The sequence below is a fragment of the Schistocerca americana genome, chromosome 3 (assembly GCF_021461395.2).
Source record: "Schistocerca americana isolate TAMUIC-IGC-003095 chromosome 3, iqSchAmer2.1, whole genome shotgun sequence".
Classification (NCBI taxonomy): Eukaryota; Metazoa; Arthropoda; class Insecta; order Orthoptera; family Acrididae; genus Schistocerca; species Schistocerca americana.
The window spans coordinates 755,191,057-755,207,695 of record NC_060121.1 but is presented as its reverse complement, the minus strand read 5'-3'; the positions used below and the strand labels follow the sequence as shown (position 1 = coordinate 755,207,695).

Here is a 16,639-nt window from a genome sequence, read left to right as displayed (position 1 = left end):
CAGTGATGCTTTGAAAATTTTAACCATGTTTGAAGTACTGTAAATCAGTGGGTAATTGCTATAAAGCTGGAAAACTTGGGAAGGTAGATGAACAGTTGGCATTGTGCAGATTGTGTACATTTTATGAAATTTGGCTCACTATTTTTGCTCCTAGTGCCAATCAAAATTGTCAATAAATTTTGTCATGAGAAAATTTCTCCCAAGTTGAAGGAAATTGATCTCTTCATGTAATTGGTTTAAACCTCTCCTTTTCTGACCTTATTACAAGTAGCTTGTTTATAAGCTCTAAGTTTTATCAATTTTTGGTTCATAGTTTTTGAGCCGAAGTAAGTGATTTTAAAAACCCTTTTATCTCAGATGAGACACCTGACCCATACTTGCTATAACTACTGTTTGAAAGGGCACCCTTTTCTGGTACTAAACATGAAATTTTCACGATTGCTTTACCCAGTAAAGTTTATCATGCAAATGACTATTGGGGTCACTCCAGAAATATGGACATAAATATGAAAAATAAATTTTTACCAAACTTAGTTTCCTCTCACATTAAATAGGCACTAAATTTCTACATTTTATAGCTATCAATTTCTCCCAGAAACAAGAATTTGTGAGAATATAGCTTGTTGAACAAGAGCTATAGAGATCCACAAAACATTTTAGAAATGTTTGTAATGCTTGTATGTTGGTAGCCCTGTTGTCTGGACTCCTTTGTCTTTGAGGATGAAGTCGTTGCAGTAATAATTAACTACAAGCTATTGCAACAAATGTGAAACATTAATTGTTTTCTGAGGTGCTTAATTATAGTTACTTTTATAAAACCAAGAACTGACAACCACTCACCTGTAGCTGACTGTGTGGTGCATAAAAGCATGAAACAGAAAAGATCATTTGTATTAGCTTTTGAGCTCTTGCTCTTTCTTTAGTGTAAGTATTCACATTCATACATACAACCATACTTACACCCAAATATATGTAACTGTGGCCATGCCTGGACTAACTGTTGGTTTTTTAGAGCAGTTATCTGTCTAGGAAGATGGTTGGTAGAAAGGATGCACAGGGCAAGGAGGGCACAGTGTGAGGCAGGTCTTTCAACAGCTAACTCACTGGCTTCTCAACATCATCTTTCCACAGCTGCCAAGAACCAGCTGCATAGGAACATTAGTCTAATCACCCAGTATCATCCTGGACTGAAGCAACTAAACCATCTCTTCTCCAGTTCTGTGCCTATCTATCATTTTGCCAGTGAGGAACGTCCTAGCCACAATACTTCCCACCCACTTAAAGTGACATTCCACTACCTGCCCCAATCTACACATCATCTTGGTCCATCCGTCTGCCACTCCCACTCCCAATGGAAGATCCAGGAGCAAGACCTGCCTGATTCATACACCCAGCACATCTTACTCTGTTCCCATCACAGGCTTATCTTATCCCAGTAGAGGCTGCACCACCTGCAAAAGCAGAAATGTCCTGTAACAGTGGTACTGCAATTTCCCCATAGCATTTTATGCGAGCTCGACCACTTACAGTTAGAGTGGCTGGACACCCCCAAACCACGGCCAGGAGCAGAACAGATCACTCAGTGGCAGACCATACTACTGAGCACAGTAGAGCACAGTATTTTTGGTTTAAATAGATATTTCATAACCCGTGCCATCTGAATCCTCCCTGCCATTACCAACTTTTCAGAATTACATAGACAGGAGCTATTCTTACAGTGCATCCTTCAGTCCCATAATCCTCCTGGCCTCAGTCTCAGCTAACCCTTTGCGCCCACACCCTCTACCCTACAGTCTCTCCTTCCTGTGTTCTGTCACCTGTTTCCACTGCACTCCCTATCATCATCATCATCATCATCATCATTATGCACTACGTGATTTCCTGGTGTCCTTGTTTCGCATTCCCATCCTGTCTCCTGCTGCTTCTCCCTCCCACAGTTCTATCTTGTACACCTGCTACCTACCTCCAAGCCATCAGCCACCCTTCGCCAACCCTCTGTCTCTTTCTCCCCATCTCTTTTCTCCTTTCATTCATTCCACCCAACACAGCCCCTCACTCCAGTCTACCTGCCGTATTGCAGTCCCAGCATTGTATGCTCAGCTGGGATGATATTCAGACCATATTAAATATTATGTACATTACAAAGGCTATTATCTAGATTACCACTAGCTTTTTGATTTGCCAAGGTCTTCATTATGTACATATTGCATGCCTCTCGATGTGGAAGTGCAAAAAGAAAGAAAAAATTTGTGATATATTTCTTGTCAAAATGACATACTGTTTCTTGTCAAAATCACATACTGATATGTAAATGTTTTTTGCCGATATTATGCTGGAAACTTATTGCATATACTGTATATCCACTGGCTGCTTTCATGGCGAGCATCTGTTCTTATTTGTGTAGTACTTTTCTACACTGCTTTCAGTCATGTTTCACTTTGAATTAGGTTTAATGTGAGACTAACATTGTTCAATGTACTAATTAAATAGCATCTTGATGTATGTATGTTCCTTACTGAAGATCAGTACGTTATATTTGCAAAAAATATCACAATATAAACACAAGATGGCTGTAATACAAGTGCTCTTTTTTCAGAGAATGTTCTGCCACTCAAAGCTGTTGGTGGGGAGGCTTGCGTGCCTCAGCGATACAGGTAGCCATACCGTAGGTGCAACCACAATGGAGGGGTATCAGTTGAGAGGCCACACAAACGTCTGGTTCCTGAAGAGGGGCAGCAGCCTTTTCAGTAGTTGCAGGGGCAACAGTCTGGATGATGGACTGATCTGGCCTTGTAACACTATCCAAAACGGCATTGCTGTGCTGGTACTGCGAACGGCTGAAAGCGAGGGGAAATTACAGCCGTAATTTTCCCCAAGGGCATGCAGCTTTACTGTATGGTTAAATGATGATGGCGTCCTCATGGGTAAAATATTCCGGAGGTAAAATAGTCCCCCATTCGGATCTCCAGGCAGGGACTACTCAAGAGGACGTCGTTATCAGGAGAAAGAAAACTGGCGTTCTGCAGATTGGAGTGTGGAATGTCAGATCCCTTAATTGGGCAGGTAGGTTAGAAAATTTAAAAAGGGAAATGGATAGGTTAAAGTTAGATATAGTGGGAATTAGTGAAGTTCAGTGGCAGGAGGAACAAGACTTTTGGTCAGGTGATTACAGGGTTATAAATACAAAATCAAATAGAGGTAATGCAGGAGTAGGTTTAATAATGAATAAAAAAAATAGGAGTGCAGGTAAGCTACTACAAACAGAATAGTGAACGCATTATTGTGGCCTAGATAGACACGAACCCCATGCCTACTACAGTAGTACAAGTTTATATGCCTACTAGCTCTGCAGAGGATGAAGAAATTGATTAAATGTATGATGAGATAAAAGAAATTATTCAGGTAGTGAAGGGAGACGAAAATTTAATAGTCATGGGTGACTGGAATTCGAGAGTAGGAAAAGGGAAAGAAGGAAACATAGTAGGTGAATATGGATTGAGGTTAAGAAATGAAAGAGGAAGCCGTCTGGTAGAATTTTGCACAGAGCATAACTTAATCATAGCTAACACTTGGTTCAAGAATCATAAAAGAAGGTTGTATACATGGAATAATCCTGGATATACTAGAGGGTATCAGATAGATTATATAATGGTAAGACAGAGATTTAGGAACCAGGTTTTAAATTGTAAGACATTTCCAGGGGCAGATGTGGACTCTGACCACAATCTGTTGGTTATGAACTGTAGATTACAACTTAATAAACTGCAAAAAGGTGGGAATTTGAGGAGATGGGACCTGGATAAACTGACTAAACCAGAGGGTGTACAGAGTTTCAGGGTGAGCATAAGGGAACAACTGACAGGAATGGAGGAAAGAAATACAGTAGAAGAAGAATGGGTAGCTCTGAGGGATGAAGTAGTGAAGTTGAGAAAAGAGAGCCATTTGTATGAATATCAACAGCTCTGATGAAATCCCAGTTCTAAGCAAAGATGGGAAAGCACATAGGTGGAAGGAGTATATAAAGGGTCTATACAAAGGCGATGTACTCGAGAACAATATTATTGAAATGGAAGAGGATGTAGATGAAGATGAAATGGGAGATATGATACTGCGTGAAGAGTTTGACACAGCACTGAAAGACGTGAGTCGAAACAAGGCCCCGGGATTAGACAACATTCCATTAGAACTACTGGCGGTCTTGAGAGAGCCAGTCCTGACAAAACTGTACCATATGGTGAGGAAGATGTATGAGACAGGTGAAATACCTGCAGACTTCAAGAAGAATATAATTATTCCAATCCCAAACAAAGCAGGTGTTGGCAGATGTGAAAATTACCGAACTATCAGTTTAATAAGTCACAGCTGCAAAATACTAACGCGAATTCTTTACAGACAAATGGAAAAACTGGTAGAAGCCGACCTCGGGGAAGATCAGTTTGGATTCCATAGAAATGTTGGAACACATGAGGTAATACTGACCTTACGACTTATCTTAGAAGAAAGATTAAGGAAAGGCAAACCTACGTTTCTAGCATTTATAGACTTAAAGAATGCTTTTGACAATGTTGGCTGAAATACTCTCTTCCAAATTCTGAAGGTGGCAGGGATAAAATACAGGGAGCAAAAGGCTATTTACAATTTCTACAGAAACCATATGGCAATTATAAGGGTGGAGGGGCATGAAAGCGAAGCAGTGGTTGGGAAGGGAGTCAGAGAGGGTTGTAGCCTCTCCCCGGTGTTATTCAATCTGTATATTGAGCAAGCAGTAAAGGAAACAAAAGAAAAATTTTGTGTAGGTATTAAAATCCATGGAGAAGAAATAAAAACTTTGAGGTTTGCCGATGACATTGTAATTCTGTCAGAGACGGCAAAGGACCTGGAAAAGCAGTTGAATGGAATGGACAGTGTCTTGAAAGGAGGATATAAGATGAACATCAACAAAAGAAAAATGAGGATAATGGAATGTAGTCTAATTAAATCAGGTGATGCTAAGGGAATTAGATTAGGAAATGAGACACTTAAAGTAGTATAGGAGTTTTGCTATTTGGGGAGCAAAATAACTGATGCTGGTCGAAGTAGAGAGGATATAAAATGTAGACTGGCAATGGCAAGGAAAGCGTTTCTGAAGAAGAGAAATTTGTTAACATCGAGCATAGATTTAAGTGTCAGGAAGTCGTTTCTGAAAGTATTTGTATGGAGTGTAGCCATGTATGGAAGTGAAACATGGACGATAAATAGTTTGGACAAGAAGAGAATAGAAGCTTTCGAAATATGGTGCTACAGAAGAATGCTGAAGATTAGATGGGTAGATCATATAACTAATGAGGAGGTATTGAATAGGATTGGGGAGAAGAGAAGTTCGTAGCACAACTTGACTAGAAGAAGGGATCGGTTGGTAGGACATGTTCTGAGGCATCAAGGGATTACCATTTTAGTATTGGAGGGCAGTGTGGAGGGTAAAAATCGTAGAGGGAGACCAAGAGATGAATACACTAAGCAGATTCAGAAGGATGTAGGTTGCAGTAAGTACTGGGAGATGAAGAAGCTTGCACTGGATAGAGTAGCATGGAGAGCTGCACCACACCAGTCTCATGACTGAAGACTACAACAACAACAACAACATGTTACAATTAAAAAGAAATACTTATCAAGCAGTGGCAGGGGAACACATCCACAAAAGTTGCTGACAACTATCCAAGGAGTGCGCATGCCCGTGGGAACAAAATCTTCACGATACCAGTTGACAATGCTGCATTGGTTTCTAACAAGAGGGTTACTCAACATATACAGGCCTGAAGATGGCGTTATGTAATGCCAAAACTGGTTGTCTAAAAAATAAAACCAAAACAAGGGCTGTTTGTATTTTATTCTTGGAAATTGACCAGCCGAAGTCCCGCACTCCGGACGTAGGATGGAGTTACATTTATTGAACATACACAAAATGTTTTTGATCCAGTGGCTTCTTCGTCTAGCGGAAGAGTTGAAGGGGAGGGAAGAGGGGTGGAGTAAAAGGACTGGAAAGGTTTAGGGAAAGGGGTACAGTTTATAAAGTCACCCAGAAAGATGGGTAAGGGGAGACTTGCCAGATGGGATGAGAAAAAAGGACTGATTGTTGGGGACTGCACGTGACGAGATTTGAAAATCTGAGAGCTTAAAGGTGAAGACAGATAATATTCCAGACAGAGATTACTACTAAAACATCATGCATGAGTTAACAAGAGTGAAAAGCTAAGTGCATTGTACGAAACAGAGCTGGGAGGGGGGACGGCGAAAAATAGACAAGTCAGAAAATGAAAGATGTAGAGAACTGAAATGGAATGAAGAAAGGAGTAGTTAATGTGAATAAATGCTTAGAAGGCAGGAATTAACGCAAATTAAGGCCAGGTGGGTGGCGAGAACCAAGGACATGTTGTAGTGCTAGTTGCCACCTGCGGAGTTCTGAGAAACTGGTGTCTGGGCGAAGAATCCAGGTAGTGCGTTGGTGAAACAGGCACTGAGGTCATGACTGTCATGTTGTACAGTGTGCTTTGCAACAGTATATTTTGTGTTGCCTGTATACACTCTCTTCCTATGCCCATTTATCTTGACTGGTAACTGGTTGGTAGTCGTGCCGATGTAAATGGCTCAACATTATTTACATAACAGCTGGTATATGATGTGTCTTTTCACAGGTGTGTCTCCCTTTGATAGTATTTGTTTTTCCAGTTACACGGCTGGAATAGGTGGTGGTAGCAGGGTGCATAGGGCAAGTCTTGCACCAGGGACGGTCACAGGGGTAGGAGCCATAGGGTAGGGAGATGGATGCAGAAGGAGCACTGGGTCTGGCAAGGATATTGCAGAGATTGAGAGGGTGACAAAAAGCTGTTCTAGGTGTGATGTGCAAAATCTCTGACAGAATAGATCTCATTTCAGGGCATAATTTTAGGAAGTCATGGCCTCGTTGAAGTAGGTGATAGTTGCATTCAAGACTAGGTGACAAGCTGTGTGCTCTGAAGTTGTTTTTTGGAGGCATCAGCAGTACCAGGATTGTATGTGATGGCCAGGAAATTTGCTTTTGGACTAGGCTGTTGGGATAATTACGTGGCGTGAAGGCTGAAGTGAGAATGGTTATGTATTGCTGTAAAGTGTCTGCATCGGAACAAATATGTTTGCCTGAATGCCAAGGCTGTATGGGAGGAAATGTTTGACATGGAAAGGTTAGCAACTTTCAAAATGTAAGTACTGTTGTTTGTTAGTGCCATCCTTTCCAGGTCAAACATTCCCTCCCATACAGGCTTGGCATTTGAGGCAAATGTGTTTGTTCGGGTGCAGACTCTTTACAGCAATACACCACCACTTTCACTTCAGCCTTCAGTAGACATAATTATCCCAACAGTGTAGTTCAAAAGCAGCTTTCCCAGGCCATCACATCCAATCCTGGTACTGCTAATCCCTCCAAAAAACAACTTCGGAACACATCACTTGTCACCCAGTATTATCCTGGTCTTGAATGTATCAATCAGCTACTTTGACAAGGCCAGGACTTCCTAAAAACATGCCCTGAAATGAAATCCATTCTGTCTGAGATTTTGCCCATCACACCTAGAATAGCTTTTCATCACCCTCCCAATCTCTGCAATATTCTTGCCAGACCCTATGCTTCTTCTGCCCCATCTCCCTATCCTATGGCTCCTACCTCTGTGAGTGTACCTGGTGCAAGACGTGCCCTATGCACCCTGCTACCGCCACCTATTCCTGCCATATAACTGGCAAAACAAATACTATCGAAGGGAGAGACACCTGTGAAACGACACGTCATATACCAGCTGTTACATAAACACTGTTCAGCCTTTCACATTGGTGTGACTACCACTCAGATATCAGTCAGATAGAATGGGCATAGTCAGAGTGGGTATATGGCAGCACATGATATCCTGTTGCAGAGCATGCTGTTCAACATGACAGTTATGACGCCAGTGCCTGTATCACCACACATGCCATCTGGATTCTTCTTCCAGACACCAGTTTCTCAGTACTCTGCAGGTGGCAACTAGTGCTACAACATGTTCTTGGTTCTCGCTACCCACCTGGCCTTAATTTACGTTAATTCCTTCCGTCTCAGCATTTATTCACAGTAAATACTCCTTTCTTCAGTCCACTTCAGTTTTGTATATCTTTCATTTTCTGACTTGTCTATTTTTTGCCGTCCCCCCTCTCACCTCTGTTACATACAAAGCACTTAGCTTTTCACTCTGGTTAACTTGTGCCCAATGTTTTAGTAGTAATCTCTCTGTCTTGCATATTACCCTGTCTTCCACCTGTAAGCTCTCATGTTTTCAAATTTCATCTGGCGTAGTCCCCAACAATCAGTCTTTGCTTCTCATCTCATCTGGTAAGTCTCCCATGATCTGAGTTTAGGTGATGTTTTACAAATCATCCCATTTCGTAAACCTCAATAGTGCTTTTCCTCCACCGCTCTTCCTTCTCCTTCAACGCTTCTCCCAGGAGGCGGAGCCACAGGCTCCGAAAACTTGCAAATTTAAATACTTTTATATGTGTGTTCTCCTGCCACCACTTGGTGACTAGATTTTTTTATCTATCCAATTACATTATATTTTCAAGGAAGTTATGTTGCTGCACCTGGGCAATGGGGGGCACCACCTTCCTGATACAATTTTTCTACATCTACATCTACATTTATACTCCACAAGCCACCCAACGGTGTGTGGCGGAGGGCACTTTACGTGCCACTGTCATTACCTCCCTTTCCTGTTCCAGTCGCGTATGGTTCGCGGGAAGAACGACTGTCTGAAAGCCTCCGTGCGCGCTCTAATCTCTCTAATTTTACATTCGCGATCTCCTCGGGAGGTATAAGTAGGGGGAAGCAATATATTCGATACCTCATCCAGAAACGCACCCTCTCGAAACCTGGCGAGCAATCTACACCGCGATGCAGAGCGCCTCTCTTGCAGAGTCTGCCACTTGAGTTTGCTAAACATCTCCGTAATGCTATCACGCTTACCAAATAACGCTGTGACGAAACGCACGGCTCTTCTTTGGATCTTCTCTATCTCCTCCGTCAAACCGATCTGGTACGGATCCCACACTGATGAGCAATACTCAAGTATAGGTCGAACGAGTGTTTTGTAAGCCACCTCCTTTGTTGATGGACTACATTTTCTAAGCACTCTCCCAATGAATCTCAACCTGGTACCCGCCTTACCAACAATTAATTTTATATGATCATTCCACTTCAAATCGTTCCGCACGCATACTCCCAGATATTTTACAGAAGTAACTGCCACTAGTGTGTGTTCCGCTATCATATAATCATACAACAAAGGATCCTTCTTTCTATGTATTCGCAATACATTACATTTGTCTATGTTAAGGGACAGTTGCCACTCCCTGCACCAAGTGCCTATCCGCTGCAGATCTTCCTGCATTTCGCTACAATTTTCTAATGCTGCAACTTCTCTGTATACTACAGCATGGAACTTCCGACACTATCTACTAGGTCATTTATATATATTGTGAAAAGCAATGGTCCCATAACACTCCCCTGTGGCACGCCAGAGGTTACTTTAACGTCTGTAGACGTCTCTCCATTGATAACAACATGCTGTGTTCTGTTTGCTAAAAACTCTTCAATCCAGCCACACAGCTGGTCTGATATTCCGTAGGTTCTTACTTTGTTTATCAGGCGACAGTGCGGAACTGTATCGAACGCCTTCCGGAAGTCAAGAAAAATAGCATCTACCTGGGAGCCTGTATCTAATATTTTCTGGGTCTCATGAACAAATAAAGCGAGTTGGGTCTCACACGATCGCTGTTTCCGGAATCGATGTTGATTCCTACATAGTAGATTCTGGGTTTCCAAAAACGGCATGATACTCGAGCAAAAAACATGTTCTAAAATTCTACAACAGATCGACGTCAGAGATATAGGTCTATAGTTTTGCGCATCTGCTCGACGATCCTTCTTGAAGACTGGGACTACCTGTGCTCTTTTCCAATCATTTGGAACCTTCCGTTCCTCTAGAGACTTGCGGTACACGGCTGTTAGGAGGGGGGCAAGTTCTTTCGCGTACTCTGTGTAGAATCGAATTGGTATCCCGTCAGGTCCAGTGGACTTTCCTCTGCTGAGTGATTCCAGTTGCTTTTCTTTTCCTTGGACACTTATTTCGATGTCAGCCATTTTTTCGTTTGTGCGAGGATTTAGAGAAGGAACTGCAGTGCGGTGTTCCTCTGTGAAACAGCTTTGGAAAAAGGTGTTTAGTATTTCAGCTTTCGCGTGTCATCCTCTGTTTCAATGCCATCGTCATCCCGGAGTGTCTGGATATGCTGTTTCGAGCCACTTACTGATTTAACGTAAGACCAGAACTTCCTAGGATTTTCTGTCAAGTCGGTACATAGAATTTTACTTTCGAATTCACTGAACGCTTCATGCATAGCCCTCCTTACGCTGACTTTGACATCGTTTAGCTTCTGTTTGTCTGAGAGGTTTTGGCTGTGTTTAAACTTGGAGTGAAGCTCTCTTTGCTTTCGCAGTAGTTTCCTAACTTTGTTGTTGTACCACGGTGGGTTTTTCCCGTCCCTCACAGTTTTACTCGGCACGTACCTGTCTAAGACGCATTTTACGATTGCCTTGAACTTTTTCCATAAACACTCAACATTGTCAGTGTCGGAACAGAAATTTTCGTTTTGATCTGTTAGGTAGTCTGAAATCTGCCTTCTATTACTCTTGCTAAACAGATAAACCTTCCTCCCTTTTTTTGTATTCCTACCAACTTCCATATTCAGGGATGCTGCAACGGCCTTATGATCACTGATTCCCTGTTCTGTACATACAGAGTCGAAAAGTTCGGGTCTGTTTGTTATCAGTAGGTCCAAGATGTTATCTCCACGAGTCGGTTCTCTGTTTAATTGCTCGAGGTGATTTTCGGATAGTGCACTCAGTATAATGTCACTCGATGCTCTGTCCCTACCACCCGTCCTAAACATCTGAGTGTCCCAGTCTATATCTGGTAAATTGAAATCTCCACCTAAGACTATAACATGCTGAGAAAATTTATGTGAAATGTATTCCAAACTTTCTCTCAGTTGTTCTGCCACTAATGCTGCTGAGTCGGGAGGTTGGTAAAAGGAGCCAACTATTAACCTAGCTCGGTTGTTGAGTGTAACCTCCACCCATAATAATTCACAGGAGCCATCCACTTCTATTTCACTACAGGATAAACTACTACTAACAGCGACGAACACTCCACCACCGGTTGCATGCAATCAATCCTTTCTAAACACCGTCTGTACCTTTGTAAAAATTTCGGCAGAATTTATCTCTGGCTTCAACCAGCTTTCTGTACCTATAACGATTTCGGCTTCGGTGCTTTCTATCAGCGCTTGAAGTTCCGGTACTTTACCAACGCAGCTTCGACAGTTTACAATCACAATACCGATTGCTGCTTGGTCCCTGCATGTCCTGACTTTGCCCTGCACCCGTTGAGGCAGTTGCCCTTTCTGTACTTGCCCAAGGCCATCTAATCTAAAAAACCGCCCAGCCCACGCCACACAACCCCTGCTACCCGTGTAGCCGCTTGTTGCGTGTAGTGGACTCCTGACTTATCCAGCGGAACCCGTAACCCCACCACCCTATGGCGCAAGTCGAGGAATCTGCAGCCCACACGGTCGCAGAACCGTCTCAGCCTCTGATTTAGACCCTCCACTCGGCTCTGTACCAAAGGTCCGCAGTCAGTCCTGTCGACGATGCTGCAGATGGTGAGCTCTGCTTTCATCCCGCTAGCGAGACTGGCAGTCTTCACCAAATCAGATAGCCGCCGGAAGCCAGAGAGGATTTCCTCGGATCCATAGCGACACACATCATTGGTGCCGACATGAGCGACCACCTGCAGATGGGTGCACCCTGTACCCTTCATGGCATCCGGAAGGACCCTTTCCACATCTGGAATGACTCCCCCCGGTATGCACACGGAGTGCACATTGGTTTTCTTCCCCTCTCTTGCTGCCATATCCCTAAGGGGTCCCATTACGCGCCTGACATTGGAGCTCCCAACTACCAGTAAGCCCACCCTCTGCGACCGCCCGGATCTTGCAGACTGAGGAGCAACCTCTGGATCAGGACAAGCAGCCATGTCAGGCCGAAGATCAGTATCAGCCTGAGACAGAGCCTGAAACCGGTTCATCAGACAAACTGGAGAGGCCTTCCGTTCAGCCCTCCGGAATGTCTTTCGCCCCCTGCCACACCGTGAGACGACCTCCCACTCTACCACAGGTGAGGTATCAGCCTCAATGTGGGCAGTATCCTGGGCAACCACAGTCGTAGTCCGATCGGGGGATGCGTGGGACGAGCTAGCCGTCCCCGACAAACCCCCATCCAGAACCCCTCAGTGATGCCCATTGGCAACAGCCTCAAGCTGTGTGACCGAAGCCAACACTGCCTGAAGCTGGGAGCGAAGGGATGCCAACTCAGCCTGCATCCGAACACAGCAGTTGCAGTCCCTATCCGTGCTAAAAACTGTTGTGCAAAGAACGTCTGAACTAATCTACAGAGAGCACAAACAAATCGACACAAAATTTAAACGGTTATTAAAATACAAGATTGCCTAGTAAATGCAGTAATGCTGCTACTTGCGCACTGCTGACACACTGCTCGGCGGCGGAAGGAGACTACGCGATTTTACACTATTCAGGTACTAAAACGCGATGCTACAACTCTCAAATACTGTAATACGGCAGAAATTTATGAATTAAACAATGCAAGTACCAAAAACACGCAAAGAAATTAAGAAGTAAACTATGTAACAAATGAGTGAGCTAGGAGTATACAACTTGCTGCTGCAGCTGCTTATCCAACGACGGCAGGGAGCACACTGACTGTGACCAACCGACACTGGCCGTTCAAAACAAAAACAGAAGACAAACGACTACGCGAATTTACACTATTCAGGTACTAAAACGTGATGCTACAACTCTCAAATACTATAATACGCCAGAAATTTATGAATTAGACAATGCAAGTACCAAAAACACACAAAGATAATTAAGAATTAAACTATGTAACAAATGAGTGAGCTAGGAGTATACGACTTGCTGCTGCAGCTGCTTATCCAACGGCGGCACGGAGCACACACTGTGTGAAACAAAATTTTAAGTATGTACTGACTTTATTTAAAAAAATTAAAAAATCTTATTCATAAAATGGGGTTTATTGTATTTTGAAGTCGGGAAGCTACTTTGCTACATCGTGTATAAAAGTGTGTTGTTGCACTTTGTAGTTCCTATGTGATCTGTTTGGTAAAGTTGCTCAGAGAAATGTCTTGCTTTTAACTTCTGTCACTTCATTTAGCACCAGCAGTGGAGAAAGCCCATCTTTTTTTCTTTTTTCTTTTTTTCCCTTCTTTGCAAGAAATACACAATTCGCTTTTTTCTATTTCTATATATAGTCTTATATGGGACATAATGAAGATACTGGCAGCTCAAGAAACTACTGATAATCTAGTTAAGAGTCTTAGTAATCTGTCTGTGGATGACAATGCATGGTACATATTTATTCCAAAAAGCGAGATGTAAAAACATGATATCTCACACAAAGATATGGGGTCAAGTATTTTGGGTAACCCTTGGCCTTTTAACTATTTGTATACTTACCAGAAGAATGGACATACTGTAGCTGTCCTACAGTACAGGGTCAAAATTGAAACATTACACACTTCCTCCAGCCCAGGCAAATTGAGCAAATCGATTGGTTCTTTTGCATTAGGTGTTGTTGGGGATGGACCTTAGGTGGCTTATAAAAGCACCATTTGTTTTTGGGCAGCTTCTGATAAAAGATGTAAATGTAGTTTTAACTGATGTAGTGAACACATTGAAAGGGTTGTAAGGTCACCAAACTATATTTTTAGTCAGCATTTATTCACCATTAAAACTTTGAGGCCACTGTCTCTGTATAACAAACACTTCACATCTGTACAAATATGCCCAAAGTGGTACTGCAGTAACAAAATAATTACTAAACAGGGTTTAAACATGCAAAAAGAACTAAAATGACTCCAAATTACATAAAAGTGGAAAAACTATGAATTCAGTAAAATATTTGCAATAACATTTTTACTCTTCTAAGATACAAATCATAAGCCAGGCCTATTTGATGAACTGCGATAGGTGAGCAACGTATCCAGAAAAAATGTAAAGCAAGCAGTTTTACATATTTCTTTGTTGTTTGTGTTTGTCAAAGTATATCAATGTATCTGAGTATGTAAATAAATTGTGAGAACTGTACTGACCTACAGAATTTGTTTTAACTAATCAGCACACCCTCGCTCTAACATGGAAAAAGAAGGGAACCAGCTGAAAAATGTTCCTGTTGGAGCACAAAAAAGATCAATATGTTCCTCTTTAAAACACTCTGACCGAAAAGTGGGGAACCAGTTGCCACAATCTTAATTCCGCCTTCCTCACCAAACATTTTGGCACAGAAACACATTCTTGCTTTTTTTTGTGGTGAAAGAGGGTAGTAGAGAGACTGTGATGATGGGAGAGAGACAGTGGCAGTGAAATGTATTTCGAGTGAGAAGATTCCAAGAGGTACTCCACTCATCATATAAATACAAAAGTTTGCATAAATATGCACTTTTACTGTATACTGGGGATTTTAAGAACTGACGAGCATCAAAGGAGTGCTACAAATGTAAGTTCCACAAGGTGCATTTTAGCTGTGTATATTTTTACTTGTGACAGTTTTGTAATTTTATTTTTGACAAAACTGTGTGGAATGTGCAATATACTCTCCACTAAGATCTTAATGTTGTTGTTGTTGTGGTCTTTCAGTCCAGAGACTGGTTTGATGCAGCTCTCCATGGTACTCTATCCTGTGCAAGCTTCATCATCTCCGAGTAACTACTGCAACCTACATCCTTCTGAATCTGCTTAGTGTATTCATCTCTTGGTCTCCCTCCATCACTAAATTGGCGATCCCTTGATGCCGCAGACATGTCCTAGTAACCGATCCCTTCTTCAAGTCAAGTTGTGCCACAAATTTCTCTTCTCCCTGATTCTGTTCAGTACCTCCTTATTAATTATGTGATCTACCCATCTAATCTTCAGCATTCTTCTGTAGCACCACATTCCGAAAGCTTCTATTCTCTTCTTGTCTAAACTATTTATCGTCCATGTATCACTTCCATACATGGCTACACTCTGTACTAATACTTTCAGAAAGGACTTCCTGACACTTAAATCTGTACTCTACGTTAACAAATTTCTCTTCTTTAGAAAAGCTTTTTTTGCCATTGCTAGTCTACATTTTATATCCTCTCTACTTCAACCAGTATCAGTTATTTTGCTCCCCAAATAACAGAACTCATCTACTACTTCAAGTGTCTCATTTCCTAATTTAATTCCCTTAGTGTCACCTGATTTAATTCGACTGCATTCCATTATCCTCATTTTGCTTTTGTTGTTGTTCATCTTATATCCTCCTTTCAAGACACTGTCCATCCTGTTCAACTGCTCTTCCAGGTCCTTTGCTGTCTCTGACAGAATTACAATGTCATCAGCAAACATCAAAGTTTTTATTTCTTCTCCATGGATTTTAATTCCTACTCCAAATTTTTCTTTGGTTTCCTTTACTGTTTGCTCGATACACATATTGAATAACATCGGGGATAAGCTGCAACCCTGACTCACTCCCTTCCCAACCGCTGCTTCCCTTTCATGCCCCTCGATTCTTATAACTGCCTTCTGGTTCTTGTACAAATTGTCAATAGCCTTTCGCTCCCTGTATTTGACCCCTGCCACCTTTTGAAAGAGAGTATTCCAGTGAACATTGTCAAAAGCTTTGTGTAAGTCTACAAATGCTAGAAACGTAGGTTTGCCTTTCCTTAACCTATCTTCTAAGGTAAGTCGTAGGGTCAGTATTGCCTCACATGGAATCCAAACTAATCTTCCCCAAGGTCGGCTTCTACCAGATTTTCCATTCGTCTGTAAAGAATTTGCATTAGTATTTTGCAGCCGTGACTTATTAAACTGTTAGTCAGGTAATTTTTACACCTGTCAACACCTGCTTTCTTTAGGATTTGAATTTTTATATTCTTCTTGACATCTGAGGGTATTTCACCTGTCTCATACATTTTGCTGACCAGATGGTAGAGTTTTGTCAGGGCTGGCTCTCCCAAGGCTATCAGTAGTTCTAATGAATGTTGTCTACTCCCGGGGCCTTGTTTCGATTTAGGTCTTTCAGTGCTCTCTCAAATTCTTCATGCAGTATCACATCTCCCATTTCTTCTTCACTTACGCCCTCTTCCATTTCCATGATACTGCCCTTGTATAGATCCTCTGTATACTCCTTCTGCTTTTCTGCTTTCCCTTCTTTGCTTAGAACTGGTTTTTCGTTTGAGGTCTTGGTATTCATGCAAGTGGTTCTCTTTTCTCCAAAGGTCTCTTTAATTTTCCTGTAGCCAGTATCTATCTTACCCCTAGTGATATATGCCTCTCTACATCCTTACATTTGTCCTCTAGTCATCCCTGCTTAGCCATTTTGCACTTCCTGTCGATCTCATTTTTGGACGTTTGTATTCCTTCTTGCCTGCCTCATTTACTGCATTTTTATATTTTCTCCTTTCATGAATTAAATTCAATATCCCTT

The 16,639-nt window shown here is 42.1% G+C and overlaps 1 protein-coding gene across 10 annotated transcripts in view; it reads left to right on the top strand.

The window, feature by feature from the left end:
• Positions 1-16,639, top strand: part of LOC124606955 (liprin-beta-1) — a 931,859-nt gene that overhangs the window by 910,277 nt on the left and 4,943 nt on the right. The gene's annotated exons all lie outside the window — the stretch shown is intronic.